Source organism: Aegilops tauschii, chromosome 7 (assembly GCF_002575655.3).
Source record: "Aegilops tauschii subsp. strangulata cultivar AL8/78 chromosome 7, Aet v6.0, whole genome shotgun sequence".
NCBI classification, from domain to species: domain Eukaryota; kingdom Viridiplantae; phylum Streptophyta; class Magnoliopsida; order Poales; family Poaceae; genus Aegilops; species Aegilops tauschii.
Window position 1 is genome coordinate 281,373,206 of NC_053041.3, and position 21,707 is coordinate 281,394,912.

Consider the following 21,707-nt stretch of genomic DNA (forward strand, 5'->3'; position numbering starts at 1 on the left):
ATTATATCATATTCTATAGACTTGGCGGCTGATAGAGATTTAGTTATGAGGACAATTTAGTTGGATTACCTCATAGCGTTCCTTCATCAAGTTGACCAAGACGGCTTCAAAATCACGGCTGGTATACAAACGGTTCAGATAACCGGAGTGGATCTCTTGGGCGCCGAATTGGGCGTAGCTCTCCAAGTCTACCTTCCACTTGCCTTTATCAGCAGAAGAAAATTCTTCTTTGGCGCTGTGCTTGGATAAGGCAGTAGGGTTACCCGGCGCTGTATAGCCAAGCCCTGTGATAATGACATCATCAGCATTTTCTTCAATGGGCTTGATGGGACTTGGTGGCTTAGAGATGACCGGCTCAACGTCTATTTGATCCATGGCGGATCATCAATGATAGATTCAGCGGTTGGATGAGAGGTCTCTGGCAGTTGCTTTTCCGGCTTAGAAGGGTTGGAGTCTTCAGCCGGCTTGTTCAGTTTCGCCTTCTTGCTGGGCTTGGCCATACCACTACCAATAAGAAATATAATGATGTCAGCATATCAATTAGGCATGAAGTTTCGAATGATGGAATACACCCTTACCCAGGCACAATCTTGAAGGATGGGATTTGAGTCCCCATTGAGTCACCGGAAGAGGAATGGGATGCTCCCTGATAGTTTGAATCGGACGGGTTAAGAGGTTGTCGAAAAAGACCCGCCTTGGGATAAGATAAGCCAGAAATATTTGAAACCCCCGGTCGACGTTTGTGACGTGCTGGGGTGTTCGGTAAGCCGGAGGATAAAACTCCACCAGCACTGTTCCGCGACGAGCTTCATGTTGCTTTTTCTTCAAAATAAATTTGGGATCCAAGTGAGCTAAAGGGTGAGAAGATCTTACTTTCCGGCTGGCCTGTCGAGTTTGCTGTGTTGGCAGAGGTTCTGAGCCGGAGGAAAGAGTAATTACCTCTTCATCATCTTCACGGCTGGCCTCCGCATCATCCTGATAATAGTCTTTGTCAATAAGATGTACAAAAAACGAGCCAAGGGAATCAAGTCCTACCTCTGAATCATCATCATCATTATCATCCAAGTTAAATAACTCGGCCGTTTTGGTCTTCTTCTTGGCAGGTTTTTTGATAACCTTGCTCTTGGTCCAGGTCTTCTTGGCCGGTTTATCCTGCAGCTTCTTGGTCCAAAAAGGTGAATCGTCCTGTAAAAATTAAATGAGTATGAGCAGGTAGTACAAATGAAAACATGATTCAAGTATGAACTTGATTCAGAGCTTACAGCTGGCAGCTTATTCAGAACGCAGAAAGGATTTAATCCAACTTGACTGCAATCTTCCAAGCTCTCATTCAACAGAGTTTTCGTCATATTATTGATATCTTCATCAGTTACTTCAATTTGACAGTGGCGTTGAGGATCTATTAACTCGCCGGTGTACTCGCACATTAAGCCAGGCCGGCGGCTTAGAGGCAAGACTCTCCAGGCGACCCAACATCGAACTAGATCAATTCCGGTCAAGCCGTTGGCCATCAAGGCCCGGATCTTTGAAAAAACCGGCACGTACTTCTTCCGCTCTGGTGTGCTGATGCGATCTGGAAGATGATGTCTGTTACTAAGCCGACTGGCGTGATAACCCGACAAGGAATTTTCTCTTTCTGGCGAAGTATCTTGGCAATAAAACCAAGTCTGGTTCCAGTCCTTGGGATGACTGGGAAGAGTGGCAGCTGGGAAAGTGGCTTCTTGCCGGCGCTATATAGAAATACCGCCTAGCTCTAGGTTGGGCCCGTCTGTGAACTCCTTATGCTGGTTTAAGTAATAGAACTCTCTGAATAGTTCTACGGTGGGCTCCTGTTGAAGGTACACCTCGCAGAATACTTGGAAGTTGTAGATGTTCAAAACGGAGTTGGGTCCGATATCTTGTGGATGGAGCTTGAAAAAATGCAATACATCGCGGAAGAATTTTGAGCCGGGAGGGCTGAAGCTCCAGTTTATGTGATCAGTAAAGACAATTACTTCACCGTCCTTGGGCTCAAGACGAGTTTCATTGCATGGAACCCTCCAATGGATGACATCTTATTTGGCTAGGACGCCAGTTTGAACATATTTGTTTAAGTCTTCCTCGGTGACCCGGGAAACGACCCAGTTGCAGGCGTTGACAGTCTTGACCATTTTTGAGGAAAAAGGCCTAAAAGAAAGAAATATTATCGGCTTAAGATCATGTTATTAAGCCATACAATTGATTTAAAGGTAAAAATGTGGTAAATAGGCTAACAAATTAAGCCGGAGAACGAACATTGAAGTATGCAGATATTCATATTGGCGGCTTAAAAGGGGACTAATGGTACCTACCGGATTAAGGATTCTGCTGTTAAGCTGGACAAATTTTAAAAGTCAAGTATATTATGCAGAACCAAATTATAAGGATGAATAAGCGAGCATGGTTAAACCGGAGAAGCATTGCCGGGTCACGCAAATTATGAAGTGCATGGTGGCGGTTTAAACAAGGCCTAGTGTTACATGATGGATCTTGGTTTATAGTATAAGCCGCCATGGCAGCTATGGTATTTCAAATTGATTAGTGAAAATTTAGCTAAGTGTTGAGCACACAGATTTTGCAAGTTGGAGCAATAATTTTGGATCTACTACAGTTCAGAAAAAGCAGTAAAATTCTAAACCTAAGGTGGTGGCAGTAGAAAAGTTTGGATGCTCCAATGAGATCTTCTATGGAGAGATGCTATTCTAATGATGAAAATGAAAGCTAAAACTACTTCCGCACAAGGTTTATGACCTATCCATATTAAAAGCTATCGGGGTTGAAGGAAACAACGAAGAATGGCAAGAACACTGACGAACTTCCCAAACCCTAACACAGATCTGAGATAAAAGGGGAGGTACACTTACAGGTGATGAGGAGCAGCAGTGGCGCACCAGAGTTCTCTGGTCCGGTCAGGTCGATGCAGCAGCCTAAGTTGGTGCAGCGGTCGGAGGTCGCAGCGGCGGAGCTCGGGTGATAGAGGAGACGTGAGAGGAAGACGAAGGCAAGGAGGAAGGGGGGAAATGGTAAAGACCGCCATCCCTATTTATAAGAGGGTGAGTACAAGGCATGCACGGGAATCGAGGAGGCTGAAATCATCACATGGCTATTTGGACACCTCGATTCTCGGGATGTTCATTAAGATAAAGATCAATTAAGATGTGCTGGGCCTCGTGCAAAATTAACGCGAAATGACGTCATGGCGGTTTAAGAAGATTATGTGAGCTGACGTCATAGTGGGTTACAGCAAGGTTTATCAAACAAGCGACGCAAATTTTTTGACAAGTCAGGTATTGTAGATTGATATGAACAAGTTCGAATCAACCTGGGGCCTAATGTTGGGGATATAACTACTGGGTATGAACCGCCCAGCAGGGGCGGGGTGATACCACTGGCGACTTATCAATGAAGATGGCGGATCATAGCAAGCCCATTGACGGCCCAAGACCCAGAGGCGGCTTGAGGCCCAAGGGGATGAACCTCCACATGAATAACTTGTATTGTAAGGTAAGCTTTGTTAGTCACCGGGCCGGACACGATGTGTATGAGCCGGCCGGGACTCTGTAAGCCGCCGGGCATCAACCTGTGTATATAAAGGGGTGACCCGGCGGTGAGTTAGGGGCAAGAAACAAGAGATCGAGAACTAGGTCAAGCATATTCGCTCCCTGGTAATCGAAACCCAAGCAATACCACCTCAAACTGGATTAGGCCTTTACCTTCACCGCAAGGAGCCGAACCAGTATAAATTCTATGTGTCCTTTGTCCCGATTAACCCCTTTAAGCTAACCTAGTTGCGATGGCTCCATGACTAAGTCCTTCCGCTAGGACATCTGCCGTGTCAACACCACGACACCCCCGTCATTCCATAATGTAGTGCATATAGATCCAACACTGGACAGTTGTTAGCTTCTAATATTGACTTGTTGCTTGTAGGTACATACGCCCTTGGCAAGGATCCACACATCGACCCTTTTTGCGTATGTGGCAATGAGATATTCATGAACAAGCATCAAGTGAGGAAACTCATAAGGATTATTAGCAAAAAGATACAAATGGTGGCAAGAAAATTATTTGTTTATGCTCTATCCTACACAACAGTGAGCTGTAGGATGGTAACTACAAACACTGCAGCCTTCTCTTTTTACTGCCCATAACGAGTTGTTAGACAACAATGTCTGAATCTTTTTCGTTCGCACTAGTTCCCGAAGCAGTTCACTCAAGATTACCTCGCAAAGTACATGATTGGTGGACACACAATGAAGGTTAAAGTATTTCATCTAGACTACAATGAGCATCGAGAAGTCGTAATGAAGACAGTGAAGGATGGACAGGCAGCCATCACAAGGGGTTGGCCTAGAGTCGTGCGCGCATTACGCATGGAGGAGCGCACAATATGGGCATTCCGCTTCACCTTCTCCAGCAACCAGAATGTCTTTTGCCTCTCTCTTTACAGTCTTTAGTACAACTATGGTTCATCATTCTTTACTTGGTGCTTCTGTAGTTCTTCAGTATATGTCCTTGTGCATCGAATTATCCATTCGTGGTTGAACCTATATTTGTAATAAACATGGTTGGATATGAAATAAGTGATTGCCTACTTTCAAATTCAAAACATGTGATTTTTATGTTAGGGATTACATTGCACACGGTTTGCGAAAGTGAAACATCTGCGATAGATGTGGAGATCAGACACGTTTCTAGCATCCACTACGTGTGTGATCCATCTCCACTGCACACACGATCAGGCAAGAAAAAACGTGTGCGATTAACAACAGCATCGCACACAGTTCTTTCTTATTAAATGTTTGCAATAGTCACCTTATCACACACACTTCAAAATTATGGACTATTTGTGATGCTGTGCGCATCGCAAATGTTTGGGCATAGAAGAACGCGTGCGATGTACATACTAACGGAAACGTATTCCTTGGGTTGGCTGTGAGGAATGTACATACGAACAGAAACGTTTAGCCGGGACTTACTGTGTGGGATGTACTTACGACTGGAAACAATTTTGCCTGTATAATTTTATTTTTTTAGCACTACTGTACGTATAACCGTATTTGAGCGCTCGCCGGTCGCACACGACCTCATTCTGCCGAGCGTGTGTGCCAGGAGGTGATACGTCCATTTTGCATCATGCTTTTATATTGATATTTATTGCATTATGGGCTGTTATTACACATTATGTCACAATACTTATGCCTAATCTCTCTTATGTTACAAGGTTTACACGAAGAGGGAGAATGCCGGCAGCTGGAATTCTGGGTTAGAAAAGGAGCAAATATTAGAGACCTATTCTGCACAACTCCAAAAGTCCTGAAACTGCACGGAGGCACTTTTTGGAATTAATAAAAAATACTGGAGAAAGAATCAACCATAGGGGGCCCAGACCTAGTCCACGAGGGTGGGGGGCGTGCCCTACCCTCCTGGGCGCGCCCCCTGCCTCGTGGGCCACCTGGCAGGCCTTCAATGCCCATGTTCTGCTATATGAAGTCTTTCGTCCAGGAAAAAATCAAAAGGAAGCTTTCGGGACGAAGCGCCGCCGTCTTGAGACGGAACCTTGGCGGAACAATCTAGGGCTCCGGCGGAGCTGTTCTGCCGGGGAAACATCCCTCCGGGAGGGGAAAATTGTCACCATAGTCATCACCATCGATCCTCTCATCGGGAGGGGGTCAATCCCCATCAACATCTTCACCAGCACCATCTCATCTCAAAACCTAGTTCATCTCTTTATCCAATCTTTGTCTCAAAACCTCAGATTGGTACCTGTGGGTTGCTAGTAGTGTTGATTACTCCTTGTAGTTGATGCTAGTTGGTTTATTTGGTGGAAGATCATATGTTCAGATCCTTTATGCATATTAATACCCCTCTGATTATGAACATGAATATGATTTGTGAGTAGTTACGTTTGTTCCTGAGGACATGGGAGAAGTCTTGCTATAAGTAGTCATGTGAATTTGGTATTCGTTCGATATTTTGATGAGATGTATGTTGTCTCTCCTCTAGTGGTGTTATGTGAACGTCGACTACATAACACTTCACCATTATTTGGGCCTAGAGGAAGGCATTGGGAAGTAATAAGTAGATGATGGGTTGCTAGAGTGACTGAAACTTAAACCCTAGTTTATGCGTTGCTTCGTAAGGGGCTGATTTGGATCCACATGTTTCATGCTATGGTTAGGTTTACCTTAATACTTCTTTTGTAGTTGTGGATGCTTGCAAGAGGGGTTAATCATAAGTGGGATGCTTGTCCAAGGAAGGGCAGTACCCAAGCACCGGTCCACCCACATATCAAATTATCAAAGTAACGAACACGAATCATATGAGCATGATGAAAACTAGCTTGACGATAATTCCCATGTGTGCTCGGGAGTGTTTTCCTTTATATAAGAGTTTGTCCAGGCTTGTCCTTTGCTACAAAAAGGATTGGTCCACCTTGCTGCACCTTATTTACTTTTGTTACTTGTCACCCGTTACAAATTACCTTATCAAAAAACTATCTCTTACCGATAATTTCAGTGCTTGCAAAGAATACCTTGCTGAAAACCGCTTGTCATTTCCTTCTGCTCCTCATTGGGTTCAACACTCTTACTTATTGAAAGGACTATGATAGATCCCCTATACTTGTGGGTCATCAGGAGGGCTTATCCTCGGCGGTTTCTGGGTCGTGTGGGAAGGACCCTCCTATGCCGTCACTCACTTGGCGACGGTTTCTCGGTCGTGTGGGAAGGACCCTCCTATAGCCGCCACTCACTTGGCGACGGTTCCGAACGCCATCGCGGAAAGGGGTTAAAAACCATTTGTATAGCACCGACGCATACCAATGTTGTTAATTGAACATTGTAAAATAAGGGATATGATTACTTGGGGTTCTGATGCTAGAGCTAGCATAGTTAACCACAATCAAAATCCGGACAGCGGCCAACATGCAGTCCACGATGGGGTAGAGTCTACTGTTCAAAAGACTCACCAGGCATCTTTTGTTGACCTTGATGTAGCTTCATCCACTTTGGGTGAGGTGAAGGTGTCACTGAAATGCAAATTTGACCCTTCAGAGGTCTACATTAGTTTGGACAAGCTCTTCCAAATAGTTGAGGATAAATTTCTCCGCTCAAACAAGACCCTACCTCCTGATTTTTCTATTGGCAAGCTGATGAATGAGATATGCCAATATGTTGCAGAGTCACGTCCTGTGCATTCTGAAGCTCAAAACAATGGTGGCAGCTTGCAAGAACAGGCTTTGGAGACGTATGCTCCCTTTGTGAAGCCAATTGCTTGTAAGCATGCCGTTGAAGGGGAACGTAGCATGCAATTTCAAAAAAAAATCCTACCATCATGTAAGATCTATCTAGGAGATGCATAGAAACGAGAGGGGGAGAGTGTGTCCACGTACCCTCATAGACCGAAAGCGGAAGCGTTAGTTTAACGTGGTTGATGTAGTCGAACATCTTCACGATCCAAACGATCTTAGTACTGAACGTACGGCACCTCCGTGTTCAGCACATGTTCAGCTCGATGACGTCCCTCGAACTCTTGATCCAGCAGAGGGTCGAGGGAGAGTTCCTTCAGCACGACGGCGTGGTGACGGTGATGGTGATGTGATCCGCGCAGGGCTTTGCCTAAGCACTACGACGCTATGACCGGAGGAGTAAACTGTGGAGGGGGCACCGCACACGGCCAAGAGAACAATTGATGTGCTATGGGGTACCCCTTGCCCCCATATATAAAGGAGGGGAGGAGGAGGAGGCCGGCCAGGAGGCGCGCGCCATGGGGGGAGTCCTACTAGCAGTAGGATTCGGCCCCCTTTTTCCTTTCTTCACCGGAGGGAAAAGGAAAGAGAGGGAGAGGGAGAGGAAAGGGGGGCCGCGCCCCCTCCTCCTTGTCCTATTCGGACTCCCTAGGAGGGGGGCGCGTGCCACCCCCCACGGGCTTCCCTCTCTCTCCCTTAGGGCCCATGTAGGCCCAATACTTCCGGGGGATTCCAGTAACCCCTCCGTACTCCGGTAAAATACCCGAACCACCCGAAACCATTCCGATGTCCGAATACTACCTTCCAATATATGAATCTTTACCTCTCGACCATTTCGAGACTCCTCGTCATATCCGTGATCTCATCCGGGACTCCGAACAAACTTCGGTCACCAAAACACATAACTCATAATACAAATCGTCATCGAACGTTAAGCATGCGGACCCTACGGGTTCGAGAACTATGTAGACATGACCGAGACACATCTCCGGTCAATAACCAACAGCGGAACCTAGATTCTCATATTGGTTCCTACATATTCTACGAAGATCTTTATCGGTCAAACCGCAATAACAACATACGTTATTCCCTTTGTCATCGGTATGTTACTTGCCCGAGATTCGGTCGTCGGTATCCTCATACCTAGTTCAATATCGTCACCGGCAAGTCTCTTTACTCTTTCCGTAATGCATCATCCCATAACTAAATCATTTGTCACATTGCTTGCAAGGCTTATAGTGATGTGCATTACCGAGAGGGCCCAGAGATACCTCTCCAATACTCAGACTGATAAATCCTAATCTCGATCTATGCCAACCCAACAAACACCTTCAGAGACACCTGTAGAGCATCTTATAATCACCCAGTTATGTTGTGACATTTGATAGCACACAAGGTGTTCCTCCGGTATTCAGGAGTTGCATAATCTCATAGTTAGAGGAATATGTATAAGTATGAAGAAAGCAATAGCAATAAAACTTAACGATCATTATGCTAAGCTAATGGATGGGTCTTGTCCATCACATCATTCTCTAATGATGTGATCCCGTTCATCAAATGACAACTCATGTCTATGGTCAGGAAACTTAACCATCTTTGATTACCGAGCTAGTCAAGTAGAGGCATAGTAGGGACACTCTGTTTTGTCTATGTATTCACACATGTACTAATTTTCCGGTTAATACAATTCTAGCATGAATAATAAAAATTTATCATGAGATAAGGAAATATAAATAACAACTTTATTATTGCCTCTAGGGCATGTTTCCTTCAGCTATTGATGGGAATGGCTGCCGTAGGATCATCCTCGAAACCTAGCTTTCAAAATTGGGTAGTTGCTTATCATCCTCTGGAAGCACTTTTTAAGCAAAGGCAACTGCACGATGTTGCTAACATAACAAAGGGAGAAGAAAGAGTTAGAATACCTATTGTAAACGAATTTGGTAGTTATAGTTGTCCGCCATTGTTCTATTACATAAGAAAGAATCTCTTTTTCCAAAGTGCTTATGTCAACACCTCACTTGCGCGGATTGGTGATGAGGATTGCTGCACAGATTGTTCAGGCAACTGCTTATTAGTATCACATCCATGTGCAAGATCAACTGGAGGTGAGATTGCATACACACCGGAGGGCCTGGTCAGGGCAGAATTAATTGATGAGTGCATTGCTGTTAATCACTTCCTAGAAAAGGATAATAAGTTCTACTGTAAAGCTTGCCCTCTTGAATATATAAGACGAAGCCCTCACCAGATCCATGTAAAGGTCATCTCGCTAGAAAATTCATTAAGGAGTGTTGGAGTAAATTTGGTTGTGGCATGCAGTGTGGAAATCATGTGATTCAGCATGGGATAACATATAGTCTCCAGGTACTATCTTAAAACATTTGTAGGTTATCACCGCTGTTATACTTTTGTGGCTTCCCATTTTTGGATGATGATCACTCATCAGTAGTTTCTTTATGGACCATTCTGTTCTTTGATGAATGGCCATTGACATCATTCATTTGTTATGCTATATTGACGTGTTTCTTGCTCCATTCTTATTAGCACCAGCAAATTGAAACTTCACTTTGTTCCCTTTACTTTGGTGTCAACCTTGTAGCATGGAGATGAGCTTACAATTATTCCATGATTCAGGTGTTTTCACGAATGAAGGGAAGGGCTGGGGGCTACGGATGCTGGATGGGCTGCCAAAAGGTGCTTTCATCTGTGAATTAGTTGGGGAGGCACTAACAAGTTCTGAACTACATGAGAGAAAAGCCAAAAATTCTAAGCATGTGGATCAAGTGCTCCTAGATGCTAGTTGGGATTCTGAAGGGGTGCTAAGAGACGAGGAAGCTCTCTGCCTTGATCCGGCATTTTATGGGAACTCGGGCGATTTGTCAACCACAGGTATGCTAGGACTCTTTTCCCATCTTTTCATTTATAGAGGCCTCAGCAGCCTTGTCTATTAATGCTATATTTGTACTTTTCGCTGATTTGTGTCTGATAATAATGCTTTTCCATGTAGATGCTATAATGCAAATTTGGTAATCGTACCTGTTGAAGTTGAGACTCCTGATCGCCATAATTAGCATGTAACTGATTTTTCGCAATTGATATTGATTTCTACATCGAAGGTGCTTGATTTGCAGCTACATGCTTACGAGTAATTGATGTTTCCCCTCTCTTAACGCAGCTTGCATTATTCACAACCAAGAAAATGGAGGCTTTTGAGGAGTTAACGCGGGTAAGTGTTTGTATCATTTTGTCAACACTAGTATACATGACAACCACCTGCCACTACTTGGTAATATCCTTAATTAATACATGCACAATATGAGGCTCGCATGCATACTAGCCAAAGTGTTGATTCCCATACAATAGTAATTGGGGCCTGCTTCAGTACACCCACCTTCCAATAATTGGAGTGGGTATTTTTGTCTTTTACTATTAATTAAGTGCTAATAGACCTAACCGTGCGTCGCTTGATCTAATCCTTCCGTTACGAGAAAAAGGGAGAATACCATAATGGCTGCTGGGTGAGCTTGGCTAGTTTGCTTGATCGATCAATGGAATGTAGGGTTGGCTTAAGCATCATCTAAACACCTCATGTGTGTGTTCAAAGGAACAAAATCACATGTGGTGTCTCTATCACGCGATCCCCAATCATGACTTGTAGGGCGCCTATGCGGTGAAGCCGTTAGCGGCATCGGCGACGAGCTGTTTGAAGGAAATATGCCCTAGTGGCAATAATAAAGTTGTTATTTTATATTTCCTTATTCATGATAAAGGTTTATTATTCATGCTAGAATAGTATTGATTGAAAACTTAAATACATGTGTGAATACATAAACAAATACCGTGTCCCTAGTAAGCCTCTACTATACTAGCTCGTTGATCAAAGATGGTTAAGGTTTCCTAACCATAGACATGTGTTATCATTTGATAACGGGATCACATTACTAGGAGAATGATGTGATGGACAAGACCCATCCATTAGCTTAGCATTTGATCGTTCAGTTTATTCCTATTGCTTTCTTAATGTCATATACATATTCCTTCGACTATGGGATTATGCAACTCCCGGATACTGGAGGAATACCTTGTGAAAGATCGAGGATGTCGCTTAGAGGGGGGTGAATAGGCACTTTAAAATAATTACGATTTAGGCTTGAAAAAATGCGGAATAAACCTAGCAGTTAATTTGTCAAGCACAAAACCTACAACAACTAGGCTCACCTATGTGCACCAACAACTTATGCTAAGCAAGATAAACAACTAAGTGATAGCAAGATATATCACAAGAAACAATATGGCTATCACAAAGTAAAGTGCATAATTAAAGGTCTCGGGTAAGAGATAACCGAGGCACGCGGAGACGATGATGTATCCCGAAGTTCACGCCCTTGCAGATGCTAATCTCCGTTTGGAGTGGTGTGGAGGCACAATGCTCCCCAAGAAGCCACTAGGGCCACCGTAATCTCCTCACGCCCTCACACAATGCAAGATGCTGTGATTCCACTAAGGGACCCCTGAGGGCGGTCACCGAACCCGTACAAATGGCAACCCTTGGGGGCGGTCACCGAACCCGTACACTTTGGTAACCCTTGGGGGCGGTCATCGGAACCCGTCAAATTGCTCGGGGTGATCTCCACAAGCTAATTGGGGACCCCGACGCTAGCTCAGAGCTTTACACCACAATGATTGAGCTCCAAACACCACCAACCATCTAGGGCGCCCAAGCACCCAAGAGGAACAAGCTCAAGGGTACCAAGCACCCAAGAGTAATAAGCTTCTCAACTTGTAACTTCCACGTATCACCGCAGAGAACTCAAACCGATGCACCAAATGCAATGGCAAGGGCACATGGAATGCCCAAGTCCTTCTCTCACAAATCCCACCAAAGCAACTATGCTAGGGAGGAATATTAGAGGAAGAACAAGAAGGAGAACACCAAGAACTCCAAGATCTAGATCCAAGGGGTTCCCCTCACATTGAGGAGAAAGTGATTGGTGGAAATCTGGATCTAGATCTCCTCTCTCTTTTCCCCTAAAAACTAGCAAGAATCCATGGAGGGATTGAGAGATAGCAAGCTCGAAGAAGGTCAACAATGGGGGAATAACACGAGCTCAAAGGATAAGGTTCATTGGGGAAGAAGACCCCCTTTTATAGGTGGGAAAGAATCCAACCGTTATGCTCACAGCCCGCACAGAGTGGTACTACCGCTCATGGGAGCGGTACTACCGCTAGGGCGGTGGAATCCCTTTGAAAGACAACAGCGAGGAGGCAAAATGCCAGTAGAACCGCCGGGGCGGTACTACGGCTCGTCCTCACGGTACTACCGCTGGGGGTAGAGGTAATACCGCTAAGGGTAGCGGTACTACTGCTTATGAGCCGTACTAAAAAAATACATCCGTGCCTACCACCGCTGGACTTAATACGAGATTTTGGTCCGGAGCGGAAGTAGCCACGGTAGTAGCCGCGGCAGTACCGCTGCAGCCTTTTAAGGATACCAAAACTGCCACAACTTTTGCAAACGGACTCCGAATTCAACGAAACCAAGTTTGCTGGAAATCTAACGACAAGGGCTAACACAATATTGATAGAAATAACAATAAGAAGCAAATGAGAAAAGGCCCATAATAAAATGGTGAGAACCCTTCCTCGAATAAGACCGGTAAAACCTCCAACACCGAAAACGCAATAGAAGAAGCATATGAAATCCATTTTTGATGTACTAGAGCTTGTCACGAAGATAACCACAAGATCTAAAACCTCAAAAAGAGAAAATACAAATAAGAATTAAGAAAGATGATGCAAGTATGCAATGGTTTGAGCTCTCGACGAATGATACGATCAAGCTACTCACTTAAGAGCCCCCTTGATAGTACGGCTATCGATCCTATAACCCGGTCTCCAAACTATCACCATGAGACCGGTAAAATAGAAAAATATCAAGGGCAAACCTTTGCCTTGCATGAAGTCCACTTGAGCTAGATGATGACAATCTTGACTCCCTCAAGTTGGACCACCTTTCGTGATTGCGTTGGCTCAATGAAGGCTAGTTGATTGCTCCCCCATACTCCACTATGGGTGAGTCACTCTTTGAAACACCTTCACAAGTCCATTGTCACCACAATGGACGGCAAGCTACAAGCATGATTTCTTCATGATGCTACACTTGATCTCGCACAACACAACCTTGATTTGATGTCATCCTCCATGGGTTGTATGTGATCTTCCTCTTGACGCAATCCCATGGAAGCAAACCTAACCCCACATAGAACTCTCACAAAGACCATGGGTTAGTACACAGAGCGCAATGGACAATGCTTACCATACTGTGAGATCACTTGATCCCACTCGGTGAATCTTCTATGCTTTGTGTGAAATCTTCTCTCTTCATAAAGATGATGACTTGAAGATACACAAGAATGTTCACACAATCTTCTTCTTCAAGACATGTTAGCAATTACCTCAACACTCACTAGACCAATCTTTGGATAGATCCTTGGATACCACCTTGGACAACACATAAACTCCTTGAAACCAACAAATGGACTTCAAGAAAAGCCCATGGACAAATCCTAAGAATATAACTCAAAGCAACCATTAGTCCATAGAGATTGTCATCAATTACCAAAGCCAAACATGGGGGCACCGCATGTTCTTTCAGTCTCCGCCATTTTGGTAATTGATGACAATCACTTTCAAGAGAGTTTATATAATGAATTAAGCATCACCAGGCAAAGCAACAACTAATAATGCATGAGCATGAGATGCAAAATCTTAGGAACAAAACCAAAGAAAGAAGAGATAGCTCTAAACTTCTCCACACAACTCTCTAAACTTCTCCCCCATTGGCATCGATTCCCAAAATGGGCGAAAAACATAGAAGGCCAATATAATATGTGTTCCTCCATAAATTGTGTATTTCTAAAAATATGAGCGGAATACAATACATATATCCAATGATGAATAGTTGGAGGAAGACAAACTATATTGAGGATCCAAAGATTGCAAAGGGGTGATATGGCACAAAGGCATACCAAGAATGAAATTAGCAATCAAAAAATACCAACTGAAACAATCCGACAATGGATCCTACAAGCCACATGGATACAAGATATTATTATATGAGCGAAGGAGTGTCCTAAAGAACATAGAGAAGCTCCCCATGATTTGTGCAATATTTAGTTTTGTATTTGGGTACAACATGCACAAAGTAGGATCATCACTCCCCCAAAATCAATAGAAACACACAACAAGTGCAAGTGAGCATATAGGAAACTAAGCCTAGCACTTGCAACAAACACATGGTTGAGCAACATGTAAAAGAGGCAACTTAGGAATAGGCTCAACCAAAACCGATGTGTGTGAGTCAAGGCAATGCACTTGAGAATACTAATGTACAAATGAGAATTAAGCATAAATATAGTCTTGAATGAATGAGATACATGGTGCAAGGCATGTCATTCCCACACACAACTAGAAAATGGGTTCACAAGCTCACTAATAAGCATATAAAGAACCTATGCTTGTGACAACCCATGGTGAAGATATAAAAGGAAGCTTCGTTAAGAGGAGGGATACCAATTGAATTGGCAAAAGCCTCATCATGACAAGCAAGAGGAAAACAATCTTCACCACAAAAGAGTGCAACAAGATGCAAAGATATAAGAGCCACCTAGGAAATACAAAGGAAACAAAGGTGGACGTGAAAGAATAAGGATATCCACTAAAGATGTAACTTCTCTCAAGTGTGTAAGATTCTAGGTAGATGAAAATCATGATGATATCAATCCACATAGAAGGATGCACACAAGAAATGGTTACTCAAGGAAAGAATAGGATACCCAAACGGAAGTCATAAAATATACTGATAAGATCTTTGCTTGAAACCCATATAACGCATGGCTTAATATTATCTTATAGTATATAAATGAGCTTCAACCAAATGAACATCAAAGACATCACAACTATCAACAAGAGATCATTGTTGAGATGCTTTGAGAAGGGAAACAAGTATCACAAGAACTAATCAAGAAATTTATGCCATGATGCAACCTACACAAGGTTGTATGTAAGAAATGTATGCATGAGTAGATACTTGTTACCGAGATAGCATAGGAAGGATGTAGTAGATACCCATTGAATGTAAAGGATAGTAGTTCACTGAACGTCCTAGCTTGACTCCAATAAGCACATGGTGTCCCCACCTTCCTTTTAAATGAGCCGAGCATCCAATGCATCTCTAGTTGTTCCTAGAACAACACCACAAACAAAATGGTACCCAAACTCATTGGGACCAAAGAGTTAGCAAACCAACAATACATATGACAAACTCCACATAAATATGTGCATATAGATATGAAATAGAATTTCATGCACATCTTAGCCAATTAGAGACTTGGTGGAGTTTCCCTTATATATTGGGTCAAAGAAAGAAAGCATGCCAAAGAATGTACATAAGGTAAATATGCATGCTCTAGACTTCAAGGACCAAATCAACACATTGTTGATAGGATCCCAAAAGAAAAGATACCAAGTGAAAATAAGATACTCAAAGAAGAACTTATCACTTGAAGGATACCAAATACAAGATACATCAAGGAATGAGATATCCATTGATACACACTAAAAGGAAGACACCAAACTCCCAAAAGAGAGGAAGGTTCCTAACTAACCAAGACCTCTACAAAGTTTCATGATGGCACACAGTACCAAAAGATATGACTTGTCTTCCACCAACACACACTTGATAAGGATCACAAGATGAGTGTTCTAAAGAAAATAGGATAGCTCCCCCAAGAGTTGTGCATTATAGAGAATTTGCATTTTAATGCAAAATGCACAAGATGGGATCACCTCTTTCACTATATCCATAGACACACTAGACGATATCAAGAAATAAACATGATCCACAAGTGGCACGGAAGACAACAGGAGTTGAAACAATCCTAGGCAAGAGATGAGGCAAATAAAACCAAAGGCCAATATAAATATGATCAACAATTTCTACCACATAAATGATTACCAATTGTCAAGAGACAAGAAGTATTTGGAAATAATTCCCGGTGGTACATTTCAAAGATATCCATCATCATCTTCACACCAAAACACAAAAGCAAATTTCAACTTGTAGAGCTAACATGCCACCTAGGGACAAGATAATTTACAATATCAATTCTAGGTGACAATATATCAAATGTACACATATTCTAGACTTGTAATTTGCACATAGCACGTTACTCCCCCATAATGTGATACCAAAGAAAACTGCACAAGAGGCAATAAGAATCCAATAAGAGATAATTTGGACTATTTAGAATTTGAATTCTCATGAGAAGGCATATCACATAGCGACTAGATAAACTTGTAATATCAATACTAGGTGGTATTCCTCATGTACACGCATTTATAGGATTGTGAGGGGCACAAGGCACATCACTCCCCCACAATGGGATATTCCATTAATCTCTCATAAGAGCCAACTAAGATACAAACAAGGTGCACAAGGGCTCAACGTACGACACACATGTACATGATGTGCAAACCAACATACACATACTTGATTACTCAAGATAAGCAACTTGGAGACACAACATATACAAACACATGCAAGGAACAAAACCAAAACATGCAAAGGGGCAAGTAACTTTCAATGTAAACAATTTAACTACAAGTTACCGCAAGGAGGCACATTGGATATAAGATAGAAACTTGATAACCCAATTGACTTGGCTAGAGACAATAAGAATGATGAAGTCCCCTTAATTCTTCATGATGTAGCCAAGTCTCCAATGCCCTCCAGCAACACCTATTTATCAAGTTTGAGCTAGTTGGTCCCCAACTAAGTTGGGTCCTAACAGGTCAGTCACAATAGGCTTGGAAACCCAAATGGTTCTTTTCTTGACACCACTTTGAGTACCAATGACAAACACATTGCCAACCTTATCCTTCCCAAGAGAATAGACACCATCTATTAGAATAGGGTTGCATAAGGTACCATTCATGCATGAAGAAGCTACGTGGCCTTTCTCACGACATAGATAGCAACGTCTACTCTTCACTTTCTTCTCACTTGATTTCTCAACTTGAGAAGCATTAGCTTGAGTCATCTTGGGAAGAGGCCTTTCTTCAACTTGAGGTTGAGCATGGGAATGAACTTGTGGTCACTTCCCTTGTTGCTTGTCACTTATGGCCTTCTTCTTCAATGGGCAAGATCTAACATGATGCCCTTCAACTTGGCACTTGAAGCAAATAATCTTTGCCGAATTCTTGACTTTTTTTGGCCATTTTCCTTGTTCATCTTGGACTTCTTCTTATTATTGGAGTTGAATCCAAGTCCACCCTTGTCATTGGGGGATTTTTGCACACTCAAGATATTGTTAAGTGTGGACTTCCCTTCATGACTCTTTTCCAAGTCTTTCTTCAAGGAAGTGACTTGGGCCTTGAGCTCTTTGATTTCCTCTACATGGTTAGTATCAACACAAGTACTAGAGGAAGTATAAGCTTCATTGTTAGAGCAACAAGGCAAGGAAAGCAATTCATCACAAGATGTAGCAACATTATGAGTGGATGAATTACGAGGACTAACACATGGCAATATAGCATTTAGACTTGAAATAGTGCTAGTATCCACATGAGGCTCACTAGATGTTACCTTAGTAATCATAGCCTCATGAGCTATCTTTAGCACATTATGGGATACTAGAAGATCATCATGAGAGCTCGAGAGCTTTTCATGACTTTCTTCCAATTTCCCATAATTGCTAGATAAAAACACAAGTTGAGCCCTTAGCTCAACATTCTCCTTCAAAATGGATGCCTCACAATAAATAGAGTTAGTAGAACTAGCATCATCATTAACAACAAGAGGACAAGGCAACTTTGCAAGCTCTTTTGAATATGAAGCTTTAAGTTGAGCATGAGACTCGGTGAGTTTGATGAGCGCACTCTTGATGACCCTTGAGCCATATTCGAGGTGCCCAAAGTTCTGAAGGAGTTTATCATGCGCAACTTCAAGCTTCTCATTTTTAGTTTCAAAATAATTGGCCACCTCAAGAGCTCTATCATGATATTCCTTCACTCTAGACAATTCTAGAGCAAAAGTCTCCTCAAGAGATTCCTTGGTGGTTTGTTCAAGTTCAAGAGCTTGGGAGAGGTCCGCAATCTCATTAGCGTAATCACACTCATGACCTTCCATTTTATCAATGGTGACCTCATGCTCCTCGAGATGAGATTCCAACTCCTCAATATATTTCTTGCCCTCAATTTCAATGGACATGATTTCCATGAAGTTGGAACGAGCAATTTTATTTTTACGAAGAGCTTTAAAAACCATTTCCCCCTTAATTTTTAAGGAGACAACATTATCACTCTCTTCATCATTATCCTCGTCATTATTAGCATTAACATCATCATCAAGAGACATATTGGGGTTCAAAGTAGGAGATACCTTTGAAGCCTTAGCCATAAGGCAAAAAGCAATAGCTGACGATGTAGGATCCCTTGAAGCATCGTTCAAGACCACATCTTGTTCCATGGAGTGCTGGGTCTCCTCTACATTGTTAGCACAACAACTTGAGGAAATACATGCATTTTTATCATGGCAACAATGCAAGCATATCATCATGAGATTTAGTCAAGCAATTTCTACATGATATGCACGGACTCTCAACACAAGCATGTGAAAAATTTGGAGTGCTCAAAGTGCTAAAGTCCAAACATGAAGCATTGCAATAAGAAAGTGATGAAGGATAATCAACAATAAGCCCACTATCGTCATTGCAATGAACACCTCACCATGTCATTACCTTGTGGCAAACCACATGTAGGTGAAGTATAAGAAGTTGAGAACACTATATGACCGGAGGTGGAGGGACGAAAATTAGCCTCACAAATCTTGGACACACCATATTTATCTTTAAGCTTTGTCCACAACTCATGAGCATCCTGAAACGGCATGAGTTGAAATATAACTACATTGCTCAAAGCATCAAAAAGCACATTAGAAGCTTGAGCATTGAGATAAGAGTTTTTCTCATCCTCTAAAGATAATCGTTGAGGATCCGTTGGAGGAGAAAACCCATATCTACAATTCTCTCTAAATTTGGATCCATGACCCTAAAGAGATTAAACATGCGAATTACCCAAACATCAAAATTTGTGCCATCGAAACTAATAGTGCCAGAGAATCCTAAACCCCTAATCGACATCTTTACTCTCTAGGCGGTTAAGCCTAATAATGAGAGATGAGGCTCTGATACCAATTGAAAGATCGAGGATGTCACCTAGAGGGGGGTGAATAGGCGCTTTAAAATAATTACAGTTTAGGTTTGAACAAATGCGGAATAAACCTAGCGGTTAATTTGTAAAGCACAAAACCTACAACAACTAGGCTCACCTATGTGCACCAACAACTTATGCTAAGCAAGATAAACAACCAAGTGATAGCAAGATATATGACAAGAAACAATATGGCTATCACAAAGTAAAGTGCATAAGTAAAGGGCTCGGGTAAGAGATAACCGATGCATGCATAGACGAGGATGTATCCCGAAGTTCACACCCTTGCGGATGCTAATCTCCATTTGGAGCGGTGTGGAGTGAGGGGGTCCTAGATTAGGGGGTCCTCGGGTGTCCGGACTATTTGATATGGGCCGGATTGATGGGCCGTGGATATAAAAGCAGAAGACTTTCCCCCGTGTCCAGGTAGGACTCCTATATGCGTGGATGGCAAGATTGGTGTCCAGATATGTTATTTCCTTCCCCACAAACCGACTATGTGTAACCCTACGCCCCTTCGGTGTGTATATAAACTGGAGGGTTTAGTCCATAGAGATCATCAAAATTCTCATAGGCTAGACAGCTAGGGTTTAGCCATTACGATCTCGAGGTAGATCAACTCTTTTAACCCCTATACTCATTGAATATAATCAAAGCAGGACATAGGGTTTTACCTTCTTTAAGAGGGCCCGAACCTGGGTAAACATCGTGTCCCCATCGTCGCTTGTTACCATTGATCTCCAGACACACAGTTCGGGACCCCCTACTCGAGATCTGCCGGTTTTGACACCGACATTGGTGCTTTCATTGAGAGTTCCACTGTGTCGTCGACAGTAGGATCGATGGCTCGACTCGTCATCAGCGACGATGCTGTCTCTGGGGAGACTTTTCTCCCTGGTCAACTCTTTGTGTTTTGCGGCTTCGCTCTGTGGGCCAATTCAACTGGCCACCACGAGCAGATCAATAGCTACGCCCCTGGTCGCCAGATCAGGTTTGGAAGCTTGAATTACATTACCGATATCCGAGGAGACTTGATCTTTGAAGGGTTCTTGGCCTCGGCCGCTGCTCCTCATCTACATGAAGGAAGCCAGTCGGATTCACCATCAGATTCCGTTCAAGGATCGATTCTCGTGCCTGCCCTGGCCTTAGATCCAGAGCGGACCACTCTACCCGAAGTCAGGAGGATAAGCCTCGCCGGACTCTCTCCCATTATGGAGCTCCCTGCCGGAGACCTAGAGGTGACCATGTTGTCAGCGGGGCCGGAGTCAAACATGACTCTTCTTGTCATCGGGAAGCCGGACTTATCTCTGGATATCAACTCCGAACTTTCGTGGTCCGCGTCTATCGAGCTCAGTCAAGTGGTGATTACCGGACCCAGCTCCGCAGATCCTCAATCACCTGTCCAGCTTTCGCTCCTAAACGAGGCGCTGGACCTAATGCGATCTCTCACCATCACGGAAGCGTCACTTTCGAACTATGCCCAGCCTGAACTGGGGGCTGAGAGCGGGGAATTTTAACCCTTTTCGGACCTTAACCCTTTTTCTCTTTTCCTTTTTCTTTTTCTTTTCTCTCTTTTACTACAGGTTCATTAAAAACCTACCTACTCTACGGTTGTACAGGGGCTCCTTCATGAGTTCCCCTTTCTCATAGACGACCATTGATTCCTCCTATCAAAGGATTTCTCACCAAGGAGAAATGGCGCAGACGTGCAGCAGGGCACCACTGGGATCTTCAAAACCACTGCTTTTAGACCCTGTGTAAAACTTTCCCTTGTGTAAACTCTCGGCATGTAAAATAGCCTTGATATTCATGGCATTATCTGCAATAGCACATCTCGATGTCTTAACCAGGATGTAAAGGAAACAGTTGACCACCACTTTTCGTCTGGTACTGATTCATTTTGTCATCTGTATTCCCTCCTTACTTCAGATTGCCACACGTGCTTCAGTCCGGCCTTAACACCAGGGGCTGTATTCGGCTCCGCACGTTTTCAAGTTCGAAAACCTATAGGGTACTCTTCAGTGTCTCGAATATCGTACTATATGCATCGGCTCCGAATCATGTCTTTGGTCTATAGTTGGGTTGCCTGGCTCCTGTGCTTACCACCTTATGTTCCGCTTGTTCGGCTAAGGTAGTAAAGGGAGAACTACTGCGATTGTATTTCTGG

At 43.2% G+C, this 21,707-nt stretch overlaps 2 pseudogenes; both read left to right on the forward strand.

The window, feature by feature from the left end:
• Window positions 1-9,053: 9,053 nt before the first annotated feature.
• LOC141020538 (histone-lysine N-methyltransferase SUVR4-like) lies at window positions 9,054-9,646 on the forward strand (annotated as a pseudogene).
• A 267-nt stretch (window positions 9,647-9,913) lies between these two features.
• The window catches only part of LOC109766441 (probable inactive histone-lysine N-methyltransferase SUVR1), a 181,786-nt pseudogene continuing 169,992 nt past the window's right edge, over window positions 9,914-21,707 (forward strand).